The 15,714-nt window shown below is 37.8% G+C and overlaps 1 long non-coding RNA gene and 2 other non-coding genes across 3 annotated transcripts in view; all 3 read right to left on the bottom strand.

The window, feature by feature from the left end:
• Nucleotides 1-15,714, bottom strand: part of LOC135205965 (uncharacterized) — a 146,731-nt gene that overhangs the window by 97,563 nt on the left and 33,454 nt on the right. The gene's annotated exons all lie outside the window — the stretch shown is intronic.
• Trnam-cau (transfer RNA methionine (anticodon CAU)) lies at nt 2,452-2,523 on the bottom strand. Its single transcript has one exon. It is a non-coding gene; the product is annotated as a tRNA-Met (tRNA).
• Trnam-cau (transfer RNA methionine (anticodon CAU)) lies at nt 8,863-8,934 on the bottom strand. Its single transcript has one exon. It is a non-coding gene; the product is annotated as a tRNA-Met (tRNA).

Raw genomic sequence — 15,714 nt, 5'->3', positions numbered from 1 at the left:
TCACTTCTGTATATAACTGACAACAAAAAAATACATTTTATCCCTGCGTGATAAAGAAAAAAGATGTAATTTTTTTGTCGCACTTTCCTTTTTTCCCAGGACAAGGGGGACAAGCTCCGCGGACGAGCTTTAATACTTCCAGTTCAATATGACACCAAGGAATGAAATAATCTTTAACTAACAACCACACAATATATATATACACATACATATATATATATATATATATACATATATATATAGGTATACATATACAAATGTATATATACATATATATATATATCGAGCTACAATGTCCTTTAATATCTAATTCGCTCTACCTCGGAATTAATATATTTTCATATATGCTTAACCGAAGGGGAATTTTTTTCTCGATAATAGATTTATCGCGCCCAAGTACAGGTAAATCTATTATCGAGAAAAAATTCCCCTTCGGTTAAGCATATATGAAAATATATTTAATTCCGAGGTAGAGCGAATTAGATATTAAAGGACATTGTAGCTCTATATATGTATATGAATCACGGTAATGTGATATGACTTACATATATATATATGTATATATATATATATATATATATATCTATATCTATATAGATATATATATATTATATATATATATATATATATAAGATATATCTATATATAAATACATATATTATAACCTATATATACATATCATACAGACATATATATATATATTATATATATATATATATATATATATATATATATATAATATATAAACGTTTGGTTTTCGAAATTAGAGCCCCCCCTCCACAGAACAAATAGAAAGTTATGAAGTTTTCTGCTATAGCCTATCTCCAAGTACATTATCTTAAATTTCTATTAAGCTATTTTTCATTTTACATTTCCTGTATTTTCAGACTGAGTGACGGAGTTAGATACAGACGGAGTTGAATACAGCCATGGCTAATGACTCCGAAGAAATCAGATGGATTGACCGAATCCGAGCTATAACACTCAAGAGAGGCCAGGGATGCTGGTATATCCTTCATTTCACATACATTAAAAGAGATGAATCCTTTGTTAAAAGAAACTGGAACAAAAATCTATATGACTGTCATTGCGAAATGAGTGAGAATCTTGGAAGGCCTGAAGTCCTTTCTCAGGAGTCAAAAGACATCACAGCAGTGGGTAGACCAAGAAAGTCTTTACGTAAATTGGCGCTTGAACTAGAAACAAAAAGGGGAAAGAAGAGAAGTTTTAGTGCTGCATATCGTGAGTTGAAAAAATCGGGTTATCAAGCCATTTCATGTTATCAGCAAGCCCAACATCACTCATCAACAGAGAGAAGACCGTGCATGGTTTTGTGGTTCATTTCTTAAAGATTGGGACGAAGCTGAATTTCTCCATGTTGCCGCATTAACCAAACGGTTAATGTGGATCATCAAAGAAAGAGGACAGTCATGGAATGGCGAATACTTCAGAGAAACTGTGCTTACTGGTGGAGTATTTCCTATCCTCAAAGATCCTTAAAATATGTTATCTGTTGAAGAAGTCACATTTTTGCATGATAAGGCACCATGTTTCGAAGCTCTTCAGACACAGGAGCTGCTTCGAAACGGTGGTATCGACTTCTCATCAAGTGAATTTCCAGGTAGCTCCCCAGACATTAATGTGTGTGAAAACATTGGTAGTATCTTAAAGGATCGTGTTGAAGCGCGCACAGTGAGCTATGATGGTATACCAAGCCTTGACGACCTGCAAAGAGAGGTGACCGAAGTGCTCAGGGAAATGGAGTTTGAGTCTCAGCTTTTTTGCGATTTGCTGAAATCATATCCCTCAAGAATGCAGGTTGTGGTACAGGCAGATGGAGGCCATACAAAATATCAAATACTCAGAGAGAAACTTAAATAAATACCTGTTCTGAATTACTTTTGTTTTCGTCCATGTCAATTTTAGTTTCTGCTGTAGAGGGGGTCCTCTAATTTCGAAACACCCTGTGTATATATATATATATATATATATATATATATATATATATATATATATAATATATATATAGCCTGAGTATCCACTTCATTTCACATTATGCGCATACACTTACATATATATGTGGATGCTTAAAGTAATAATGGCAGTGATGATCTTCCTAATGCTATCCCTTAGGGAAAAAATACTCTGAAAAACCCCGACTTAAACATTCACATAGAGTACACAATCTTCTCTTTTGCAAACAAAATTGGGTAATTTAGCTCTCAAGACTTTGCTTTCATAGACGAAAGTATATAGAAAAGATCCAATTTACATACACACGGCATCGCAAAATCTAGCAAACTTGAGAGTTTGATTTTCGCAAACAGTTACGCATTTCAATACAAATGTTGACACATTCCCAGTTCATCCCCTTTATCTCTTACCAAGACAAAGTCTCTACCACTTCCCTTACTAATATACTACACTCTTTGTTGTAATTTAAAACATTTTTAGCAGAGCGTGGTTTCGATCCACGGACCTCTGGGTTATGGGCCCAGCACGCTTCCACTGCGCCACTCTGCTGGATAACATAATCAAAAGAGACTTGAAAATTGGGCCTTGTTTAAACTGCTCTTATATATATATATATATATATATATATATATATATTACAACTATCTTCTGAAGGATTTTATTCAATCCTAACTGCTATCCCTCAGCCAACAGGTCTGTTGCCTTGGGTCTTCTCAAAATACTCCTGTCAGAAGCGTCCTCCTCCGCTAAACAGTAGCTCTCCAAATCCTCCTTCTCTACGTCTCGCCATCTAATCCTTTGCTTACCTCAAGCCCTCCACCCCCAATAGGTTCCATCCCTCTTTATCCTGCCTCTCCCTCATTCTTACCGCATGCCAAGATCATCTGTCTCAACTCTCTTATCATATCAGTAATCTTTAACGCTCCTGCACTTATCCCGTTTTCTTCACTTTCTACCCTCTCATGTAGCTAGATCCCTTAATTCCACCTCAGTATCTTCATTCTGTATGCTCCAGCTTCTGTTTTACCTTCCTCCTTAATGTTTATATACAATACATCAGCACAGGACCGATTACGGTACAGCAGATTTTTACTTTTATTCCATTTGGCATTCTTTGATCACACACTATCCAGCCACCTGCCTCCATTTTCTTTTGATCACACACTATCCAGCCACCTCCCTCCATTTTCTTTGATCACACTATATTTCCCCCCTAAAACTTCCTCCTTGACTTAATTTATGTCCTAAGTGCTAGAAACTTTCCACCTGTTTTAAATCTGGGCGTTTTCTATCTTGCATAAAATATTCTTCTTTGCAATTCTTCTTCAGTCACTACCATAATCACTAGATCATCTGCATATAATAATAATAATAATAATAATAATAATAATAATAATAATAATAATAATAATAATAATAATAATCTTTATTTCAGCTCAGGGCCATATACATGGAATATACAAAATACAGACAGTAACATACGCAATCTAGGTACATGAGACATGATAAAAAAAAAAGAATAATCGGCACTTATCCACAAAATAGCTGAGGTAGCATAAAAGATAGTAATCATAATACTGGTAATAACAGTAATAATATTGGTGAGAAAAAAAAATGTATTGAGAGTTATAACAGTTAGTGCACAGATTATATAACTTAAATTTCAACTAGAGACCTTAGGTGGTTACAGTAGTCAGGTCCAGAGAGCTAAATACGAAACTTGAATGTAAAAAAAATCTTTAACTTGATAGTATTCACAGTAATAATGGAAAAGTAAAATATCAGCAATAAATATAATAATAATGACAGAATCTGCAGATGACATCTAGCCAATACAGAAATTAAGTCCTTTACGGGACAAAGGACTCATTTTCCCATCTTTCCCACAATTTAGATCTTCTTCTTGCTTCACTCCTTAGGATGCTTAGTATGAGCGAGTTGCTGCTGTTTCTCACTCGGGTTACCAGACTGGACATTGTTCGCGTTACAATGATTTTTAAATTGTCCAGGTGGTTTTCTATGAACATCTGTGTAGCGGAGTGGTAGTGTTTGTGAGGCGTCTCAAAATGTCATTGTGCACAACAGTGATACGTCTCATGGTCTCTCGGGTATAAAACGTTCGTCCAGAGGGAACACCCATAGATACTGTAGCAGTAGGAGCGGAAGAGCAGTAGTTTCATGTCTTCGTAAAGAAGGCAAACCTCCTTGCAATCATGTTGCCAGTTGCACACAGCTTACGACGCCTCTGTTCAATGTCTGCCGTATCTTTTAGGTCGTCGGTGATGATGTGACCCAAATACGGAAATTCGTGCACAAATTCCAGCCGATGATTTCCGAAGAAAATTTGTGGTTCTACAATATGCTTAAGCGAACTCGGGAGCAGCGACACGCACTGGGTCTTGGTTTCGTTGTAAATTATATCGAATTCCTCTGCATATTGGCGGCAAGTGTTGATGAGTCGTTTGAGACCTTGCACTGATGGGGAAATCAGAACCATATCATCGGCGTAACAGAGGTTGTTTATAGTTGTTTCATTGACAGTGCATCCGATTGGGAGTGAGTTCAAATAGACATTCAAGGCATCTGCGTACGTATTAAACAAGTAAGGAGAGAGAATGCCCCCCTTGCCGAAGTCCGTTTGGGGAGCCGAAGGTGTACGATAATACGTTACCCCATTTGACACTGAATTGCTTCAGGAAGAGCTTCACTCTTAATCCCTTCGCTCAATACACCATAACTAGTACAAACAGAAATGGGCTTGGTGCCGATCCTTGATGTAAGTTGACAGTAATTTCAAACACCCTTGTTTAGCCAAAGACTGTTACTACTGATGTCCTTGTTCCATTATACATCGTTTCAACCAACCGAACCAACTTTTCTGGCACTTTCCTTTCTTCAACACCAAAACACTATCTCCCTTGGTATTCTGTTAAATATCTTCCCTAAATCTACAATACAACTTCCAAGTATCCTCCACCCTCCTATCTTGTAACTGTCTTACTATACAGACAGCATCAACTGTACCTCTCCTTTAATGAATTATTACTCCTGTTCACCAGTTTTAACAATCACTCATCATCTCTTATCAAGTATTCTTTCTAAATCCTTACTCATATGTTCTGTTAGCTTAAGTTTTCTATAATTACCATAATCAACAACATCTCCCTTTTGTTTATTCAATTTCCCATCAATATTTCTTCCGTCATTTGGCATTATTTCCTCCACCCAGAATACCCTTAACTGTTCCTGTATTCGAATAATCTTCCCCCTCCATACCAAGTACCTTCAACATTTTAATTTGCACCTCTGATAAACCTAAAGCTTTATCTTCTTCATTTTAGTCAGAGCCTTCTTAATATCTATTAATTGTATCTCTATCACCAGCTCCTCCACCTCCTCCAAATCACCTCTTTCATTTTCTTTGGTAAAAAGATGCCTTTAACAATCAGCCCTCTCAGTTTTATGTCGGCATCATTAGGCAAGATGTTTCCTTCTTTATCTCTGATGGCACCTGACTAACCCAAATTTTGCCTTTGCTTTTTCCTTGTTATTCAGTAAATATCCTTTTCATCTACATTTGTACCTAACTTTCTATTCAACTTCTCTGTAGCTCTTCCAATAGCCTGATGCAATATCCTATTGGTTTTCCCTTTCCTTATGAGGATTTTACTCTTCATTCAATTGACTCATCAATTCATTCGTCATTCAATACTTGATGTGTCATTTAATGAATGAACGTTACCCTGCAATAAAATGTGTGTGTGTGTGTATGTGTGTGCGCGCGCATTAATATCAAGAACATATAATTAATGTTTTCATCATTGTCACGATTTGACAGTTTTTTTATATGTTGCTTTACGGTTTGAAGACGTAGGGTTGTAAGATATCTCGCCTGTATGAAAGTTAACATGGGAGAAACCTTTAATCAATTCTGTCTTACTTTAGCTTATAAGATCTTTTAGCAATTATGTATTCCCCGCACCAGTAACGTAAGTAGCTTTGTCCAAATTAGGTATAGTATTCAACGCCATATTAACCTGTGAATTTAGATGGTAATATTTTTCTTTCTCATAAGGGAACAAGCAGGAATCTAAGCGCATTTCGTCACTGCGTCTGATGCGTAACGTATAATCAAGAGGGGCAGATGCACCAAGAAGACTTTGCCTATTATATTTCGACGAGTCTGTCCTCAGAAAATTTCACTGCCAATAACTCAAAATTCGTAACACTCAAAACCGAAAAAAAAATTCTAGTCTACAACAACTATCATATAGTCAAACTAGTTTTCCTAACTATGTTAATTTCAATGAAATAAAAATTCATTCATGAATGGTCACCAATACTCTAATAGTGGGCAGAGTTTTCCGTGTCGAAAATGATGAAAATGGTTGCAGGTTGACAATAATATAGCATGTGAGTTTATGGTCTCTAATGGATATTAAAAGCTTTCGAACCTTGTGCTAGATTCATCTTCAGTCAGGTGAACATCATGACTTTAAATATTCGTTGAAGTAAACTTTTGAACCAGACAATTGCACAACGAAAAACGCATTTAATCCCAACCTCGACAAATTAAGTAACTATGATAACAATAGCCAGAAAGATACTATTATAGTTTTCAAATACCCCACCATGATTAGCCATAAACCAATTAGAAACAACAATAACGATAAGAATACTATCATTCCGGGTGCTTACAAAATCCCCTGTCAAGATTGTAAGGGAAAATATTTTGGGGAAAGTGGAAGAGGACTACCGACCCGATTAGGGGAACACAAACGTGCATATGCACTACATGCACAGAACAATGCAATAGTCTCCCATGCCTTTAACAACCACCATAGACCAAATTGGGATGGCTCTTAACATAGTTTTTAAAAATAACAATGTCCAAACAAGAAGAATGCTGGAAGGCGCCGCCATAAACTTAGGAGAAGCTTTTTACGGTAGGTAACAAGTCGTTCGTTGGAGAGGACCCATTAGTCAATTTTTACATGCTTAAAAACTTTGTTAAAAATTTTAATTTTAAGATAAGCACTGTTTTTCCTTTGCCTGATACTGCCCCCTCTTCTGCTCTCCTCCCTCAGACAGGATACAACGCAAGAGACCTTACGTCTAGCAATGTTGCAGCCGCGCCGCCACGGGAACACCATGCAGCAGATCCAGAGAGTAAACACAAATCCGCTGACTATGAAACACCGAAGCAGTTGAATAAGTAACTAATGGAAGATCCGACAGATGTCACACCGTAGGTGCTATGGGAACAGGAAAGAGTGGGAAGCAGGTATTTTTCTTGACCATAGAGTAGTCTCCATATTCTAATATCATTGAGAAAGTGATGGTAAAGTTTTTGTTGTTGACGATACTGGGTTTGAGTGTAAAATGTGCTACCAACTCTTACCACAGGTATGAGTAACGTCATCCTTAAACCTCTGGTATACGTAGACTGTTATGTTAATTTAGAAAGTGTCAACACCAAAATATTGTTTGTGGATTAATAATTTTCGTGACTATGGCATTCTACAATAACAATAATCACAACTGGACAGGAAAAGATCATTCAATTCGCAGCGCATTTTCGTTATTGTAACCTTACACCACAAGCAAAACTGCCAAACAATACATACTAAAAAAATAATTCGCTAGTTACGTCTATTAGACTACCACTTACCCAGAAACTCTTTTTTCCTGTCAATTTCTTCTGCCTTTACCTCTGCAATATTAGTTTTTTCCCTACTTCTTTCTTTCTATTTTTTTTACTGAATATGAATTTGTTACACTAGTGAAAATATCTGAATCTTTCATTTTGTGTATTTCAAAGAAAAAAAAATTACGTATAGCCTAATTTGTGTCTAAAAACTGCATTCGCTTGTCATCACCCATACATCCTTCACACCTTCACAATGGATGTTGGCCCAATCATGCAATACATAATAACTAAATATAGCAGATCTATGAATGTTTACATATATAAAGGGGGATGCACCAGCAGCAGTTTATAGTTGCTACCTCAGTAACGTAAATGAACTGAAAATTTTGCTAATTTGCTGCAATAATGTTAGTTTTTTGTCTCGAGGTGGCTTGTAGATTATAGAACACCACCGTAAACACTGTCGCTGAAATGTTTTGTATTGATCTTGTGGACATTCATGTCACTTGATACAATATGATAATCTATATTGGAAACACTAATTCATGATTACTGACTTCCTAAGGACTTTTATGCTCATTTTTATTTCGCATATTTCCTTAACTGCACATTTTACATTCAAACCCAGTATCGCCAAAAACAAAACCTTTACGATGGAGACCTTTCTCTGTGCTCAAGAAAAAACCTGCTTTCATTCTTTCCCGTTCCCATGTGCCTTACAGTATGACATCTTTTGGGTCCTCCATTAGTTACTTGTTCAACTGCTTCGATGTTTCAGTCAGCAGATTCGTGTCCACTCTCTGGGCCAGCGGTGGGAACGGACATTCGTGCACGATAGTACATAAATATATTATCTTAATAAAAATATTACCTTAAATATATCAGAGAATATATTATTAATGCTTGAATAGCAATGATGTCATATCACTGAATCCTGAATAACGAATATTCCTTATTCATTGCTCCATATTTAATAAAACTACATTTACAGAATGGCAATTATTCCAATCAAGATTTATAAGTTTAAGCCGATGATCCATTAGAAACCTGAGACTGCTAGAACTTGATATAAATGCCATTACTTTATAAATACATTGTATTTCCTTTACATATCTCTGACAGAACCAACCGAACGCCTCCATACTCTAGATATGTTCTACACTAGGTCGGAGCAGCGGTGCTGATCCTAACCACGGACGTTATCCTAACGAACGAAACCAACACGAAAACTTTCGTGCTAGCAGAGCGTGGTTTCGATCCACGGACCTCTGGGTTATGGGCCCAGCACGCTTCCACTGCGCCACTCTGCTCCTTGGTTGCACGTGCTTGGAGGCATTGCAAAATTGCTGTGGAGATAAGCAGGAAGTCATCCTGCATACAAGTATTCTGCCAACAGCAAAATTTTCGAATATCCTATAGGGCCTCTTAATCATGACTCTTACAGCAGGAAGGGTGGACGAGCTTTAATACTTCAAGTTCATAATATGTTACCAAGGAATGAAACAACCTTTACCAAACAACCACACAATACACACACACGTGTACATACATACAGCACTCGTGTTCCCGCATAATGATATGCGATTTATGAAAAGGACACCAGGATGAAATTTCGAGCAACAACACTTCGAAAATCTTGATAGTTATGTGCATATAATAAATGATTATTGTCAAAGTGTGCGTTATAAACACCTTTCAATATTATTGAATCCAAATTGGGAATTGCTGTCTCTATACCTTGAATGATTCCGACAAAATCTAATTATATATCAGATTGATATCCAAGTCGGGAAAATATACCTCCCTAACATAGAAGCAAAAACATTAAATGAGCTACCAATATTCCCCGTCCTTGTAACTGACACTGTAACAGACACAGTCATTAAATAGAATGTTGTCTACATTAGCTACTTTTGTGTTTCTCAAAAGCTCTTTGCAGAGTACTTCGTCCTATGAAAAGTTACTTGTACTAAGAAAAATTTAAAATTACACTGAAAAGAAACACTGTGGTGGTGACCTGCACTGACTGAAACATGACCGATACTATGATTAACTGTGATCTACGTTTGGAATTTGTCAACTTAATCAATCACACTCACAGCGGCCATAATACTGACGGCTCCTTAACTTTTAACATAAACGGCATCAATCATGACGCTACACGGAAAACCTTATACCACTATGACTTCAGGGCCAGGCTAGCAAGAGATGGACGAATAGTTTATCAATTAATGTTTATTTAGTACACATGAAAGTACGTACTTAAGTATGCATCTATGTAGTATATATATACGCTAATTATGTATATATAATTATATAACGTATGTGTGTGTGTATGCATAGACACACACACACAACACACACTATATATAATATATATATATATATATATATATATATATATATAAGTGTATATATATTTGAAATTGTAATAGCCTCAAGCGTACCCAAAAAAGAGCAAAGAATTTGAGAAGTTAAGAGGGCATTGTGGCTATTAGAGTTTCATATGTATCTGGTAAAATTACCAGTCGATTCTACATGCATACATACATACACACACACACACACATATATATATTATATATATATATATATATATATACATATATATATGTGTGTGTATGGTAAACGCATTCACAGACTGTGTATGCATATTTGTTTGTATTGTACATAAACATGCCTTGCGGATTCACAGAGGCCAGTGGACGGAAAGATGGCGAGGACCGAAATGAAGTGCGGCACTCAGGATTTATTTATTTTTAATTATTTTTTATTTTTACATTATGAAAGGAGGTGACAATTTATTCCTCTAAATATGCGGCAGCTAAGTCTAGAACCTGTTGGTAAATGAAGTATACATGTTCGTTATATAAGAATGTGAAAAAACGACTAAACAAGTGTTTGAGGGGGGAGAAAGATATTGCTAATAGGGTAGATAAAAATGGCCAAAAACGCACACTTCATAACAAACGTGAATAAGACTTGTCAAAGGATGACATGAAAAACATTAAATAGAATATAAATTTTAAAGAAATAGATATAAAGCCCTTTCCTTTGGGAGAACGGGGAGGAATAGTGGACGGGGAGGGGAGAAAGGTTTGTGGGGGGGGGGGGGGGGGGGTCACAGAGCTCTTATCATGGTCTTAAAAAGTTGACACCGCGAGTCTTTATCCATTCCTTTTGGGAGTCGGCGCGCGGTCGCCCGGTTCCAATCTCCTTTCGTTATCAGGCAATAATGAAAGTAGCGTACAACCGACGCTCTCACTGTCCTCTGAAGTGTTACCACGTGACAGATAAGATGCAGATAACCCTCAAATATCCCATGATGGAGATCAGAGCGATCCGAAGGCTTGGTCTACGAACAGTGAAATAGAAGAAGGCGCCAGTGAGGGGAGCAGGGTTGCTGGGGTTACATGCACACACACCAAGGAGGATTATGGGTTACTAGGAACTCCAAGCATTGTGGATTGAATTAAATTGAATATAGAATTTAGGCCAAGGCCAAGCGCTAGGACCTACGAGCACGAGGTCATTCAGCGCTCAGACGGAAATTGACAGTAAAAGCTTTGAAAGTTGTAACAGCAGGAAAACCTCGAAGTTGCACTATGAATCAATTGTTAGAAGAGGGTCCTTACAGACCTTACAACTCGTTCGGGTTGCCCCAGGTCCCTCACTGTGAGAGTAAGATGGAAGAAAGAGAATATGAAAGGAGGTAGAGTAAAAGAAACAAAATGGGTTGCAGCAGTGCACCGCATGAGGTACACTGACGGCACTACTCGTGCGGTGCCAAGCATTGTGGAGCGTGGTTTCTGAAGGGGGTTCGTGGACATCAAAATTCTCTCATTTTTTTACGCGAAATAAATCTGAGCAACAACACTGGTAATGAAAGACTTAATCCCAACTTGAAGCCTTCGATTTCGGTGGAACTGTTTTCCAACAGCGGTTTTTTTTTTAACCTACTGATAAATATCACAAACGATATCACTGACACTTCTAAATTACTTCTGATTGGCTGATGCACATGACATGTAACCTTAATGGGCAGTGAACAGCATGAGCCTATGCCAATCGTGATACTGTTGCGTATATTTAGTCAGAGCACACACAAAACCTGAGCAGTACTATTGGAGCCATTGATAACGTGTCAGTGTTATTGATAGCGATCTTCTTTTCATGCGTTCAAGAGTCTCTTTATTACTCCAAAGCTCAAGGCATGGTGACATATATTAATGATTATGACTTTTTTTTTTTTTTGCGTATTTCTTGATTTGTCTTTTGTGCTATTCTCTTATTTCTGGTCTTAGTCCTTTCCACACACTCCCCTCTGTGGAAGCCTGCTTTTAAGGGATATGAAAGAACGACAATGTTACCAGTAGTAATTCATATGGTCGTCGTTAAATTTAAAGGACATAATTTCATGAATCCATGACAGATAATTAGAACATATGATTGCTGTTTGAATGAAAATTGTGTTCATTTATAATATTTTGGGTATGAAACATTTACTGGTAGTCCGTCTATTGAAAGTTATTTCGCTTTGCATGAATAAACAACTTGATTTACGGAACTGTTCAACCCCGGTGTTCTAAAAATCTATACATTTCATGATCTTTTACATTCATATGGTGATGCATGTAGACAACAGATTCAACTGATCTACTTAACCAAAATTTGCTGCTTACCTAAGGCTATATAAAAGCTGCATCTCCTCAGTGGAGGAATAAGATTTCAGCCTCCACCCAGAGCATCCTTATTCCTTTGCAAGTGGCTGTCATTCACTAATCATTAAGAGTAAAAGTTGTATCCCCACCATGGAGATTGGAACCCTGCCCTCTGTCTTTGACAGCAGGCTTGCAAACTATACGATCGAGTGCTGAGGAAAAGCATCCTTATTCCTCACACAGGGGACCAGTTTTTATTCTTTGTCAGGGATATAAGTTTCCATAGAAAAGATGGAACCCTGTATTCTCATCAGAATGAATCATAAATTAATAAAACATAATTTGCACAATTTCTAGAGATACAAACCTGATGTACTATTAGAATCCAGACCCCTTACTTGCCTGTGACTTGTTAATCACTAGTTAACAAGCCTTAATAAATGAACCAGACATAGGTGTATCCTTTTAAGAATTCAGGTCTGTATATCTAGGAAAATGGACGAGTGAATGGTAGCCAGCTTTAGAGATATGATGAAGTCTTTTCTTGGCACTTGAAAGCATGATAGTTACCATTCACCTCTGTCAGGCTGGAAGCCATGGTTGGATTCCCAGTAGAAAATTTCATCTTTTATAAAGACTTAGTCATATCTTTCCTGTGTCCTTAACAGTATAGCAGTTAGTGTCACTACTTGCCATAGGGGAGTTTGTGATTTGGTGTCTTCTCTCAGTTCTCCAGAGTATAATGGCTCGTTATACAGCCCAACTGACAGCAGGTCAGGGTTTGATTCCTTAGGAAGATTCAGCTTGTATACAGACAGAGAAGTGAATGAGAGCCAGTTTTAGAAATTTGATGAATTCTTCCCTGAGTCCCTGATACTACCATGGTTATGTTTTTGTGTCATTTGGGATGCCAGGTTTTACTTCCCATCATGGAAATAGAACTTGCACAGAAACTTAGTGGATAATAGTCACTTTCTGAAGGATGACAATGTTTTCTCTTTGTCATGCAGGTGGCCAAGATTGGATTTCTCATAGGCAAGATGCAGCTTGTATACAGACTGATTAGTGAATGAGAGACAAATTTTGAGGTATAAAGAACTCTTTCCTCAGTCCTTGAGTCTAGTGGTTAGTAATTGCCACCTCTCACTAGGCAGGTATAGTCTGATTCCCTGTCAGGAGGTAACTTGTTACATGGGAGGACTGAGATTTAATTCTCAGTCTGAGAGATACAATCTTTACACTGAGTAGTATCATATGGAAGCCAAAGTCTTCCCATTGACCAAAATTTTATTCCTTATCAGGAAAATGCAACTTTTATAAAGCCAAGCACTGGGAATTTTCACAATTGTGATACTAAAAGGAGGAGTGGGAGTAAAGCAACAAAATGAAATAGATGTATAAAATAAAGGAAATGGGGTCAAGGATCTAAAGGAGGAACTATGATAAACTCCACAATTGCACTAAAGATAAGTCAGAGGTGTTGGACAGTAAAACTGAGGAAAGGAAGTGGGAATGAAGGCAAAGTAAAAGGTCAAAAAGTAGATGTGGCTATGTGCCAAAAGGACACTGTAAACACCCTTTAATAATGTTGAAAGGCGCCATGTGAGGTATGGTGACAGCTCTACCCTGTATGTGGGTATTGCAGTTAATAATCCCCACCTCTTGTGGCAAATGGGGTTCAATAAGTGGCTTATCAAAGAGAGACAGTCTTCTCTGAGGCCTTGACGGTATAGTGGTTTGCATCACAAGAGACTGTAGTTTAATTCGATGATAGGAGAAATCAGCCAGTTTTAGAAATATGGTACAATGTCCCTTAATCCTCAGTAGTGAGAGCAAGCCAGTATCAGGAATATGATAAAATTTCCTCTTGGTTCTAGATAGTAAAATAGTTAGTATCTACACCAGGGGTGGGGAAACTTTTCAGTTCAAGGGGTCACATTAAAAAATTTACAATTTTATAGGGCCACCTATAATATTAAGCAAAATAATTGATATTTGTAATACACAAAATAAAAGGCTTTTGAAGAAAAAGTGCAAATAATTTTTGTTAATCAATATTTTAAAGTACTTTAGAAGATTCACATGAAATGTATTTATTCGAAATACAAAGTAACTCAGTTGGACAAAAATCTTTATTAGTATTGTAAAGTAGGAACTTCACATAAAACACATTTGAATTTGAAATACAAAATAATCTTTCTCTTTCATACTAACATCTTGGGGGGGGAGGTGTGCTTGCCCACAGTCTGCCCACCTCAGATCTACAATGTCATGCAGGAGGCAATTGTTGATTCCCTATCAGAAATTTGTAACTTACACATATTAACCAATGAATTACTGGTAGTTATAGAGGTCCCCCACCCTAATTGGGAGATGTTTCTCCCCAATGGGGGAATCGATCCTCAGGTTCCGATGTGGCAGGTGGGGATAATGACCACTATACTATTGAACACTAAAGTCATACTGCCTCGTCCTCCTCCAGCTCTCTGTCGATCCCTCACTACTAGACCATGTTAAAAGATGTACCTGCCCAACAGAGAATTGAACCCTGCCCTCCTATATGACAGGCAGGGATACTAACCACAATATAATCAAAGACTAATGTCATACTACCTCGTCCTCCTTCAGCTCTCTGTGTCTCCCTCAATACTAGATTATGTTAAAAGATGTTCCTCGCCAACAAGGAATCAAAACCCGGCCTCCCACATGAAAGTTGGGGTTAATAATCACTATACTATCGAGGACTGAGGTCACACTGCCTCATCCTCCTTCAGCTCTCTGTCTCTCCCTCACTACTAAACCTGTGAAGACCAAGTCAAACAAGGAGAGAGCTCTAACTTTATTCCACAGAGAGGCTATACATAAGGCGGTATGCGGACAGAAACGTAGTATCCATCACACATGGACGAACAAATAAACAAAAAGGGACAGAGCCGCCGCTGTGATTGTGTTTCTTCACAGCTGAAAATACACATATTTTGGTGTAGAGGAAATGTATTCACATGATGTCTACATTGGCGGAAAGGCTGTAAATCACTACATTTTAGCATATAATAAGAAAAGGACATGTATGGAAATAAAAAGGTATTTATGAGGAAGGGCGGACATTCGGCACGAATGTCGTCCTTACAAATACTTAGCCCCCAAGACAATGATTGAGTGGTAATCGTTGGCTTATGGTCAGCGGAATCTTGCAGGGGGCTGGAGGTGTCCACGGGTCCATGATGACATTTGTCTGGGAATGTCTTCTGGGTCCTCGTCGTCTGGCGAGTCAGGAAGCAGGATGCTGCCACTAGGTGGACCTGGGAGGTTCAACTGCTTTCCTTGGGCGGCCCCAGCGACGTCTACGGGTGCTGCAGGGCTCTGGCGGTGCTACATTCCGAGGTGGAGTTCTGCGAGGGCCTTCTGCGGGGTCGTTTTCGTCAGGAA

This window comes from Macrobrachium nipponense, chromosome 29, assembly GCF_015104395.2.
Source record: "Macrobrachium nipponense isolate FS-2020 chromosome 29, ASM1510439v2, whole genome shotgun sequence".
NCBI lineage: Eukaryota > Metazoa > Arthropoda > Malacostraca > Decapoda > Palaemonidae > Macrobrachium > Macrobrachium nipponense.
This window is presented reverse-complemented; position numbering and strand designations above follow the sequence as displayed.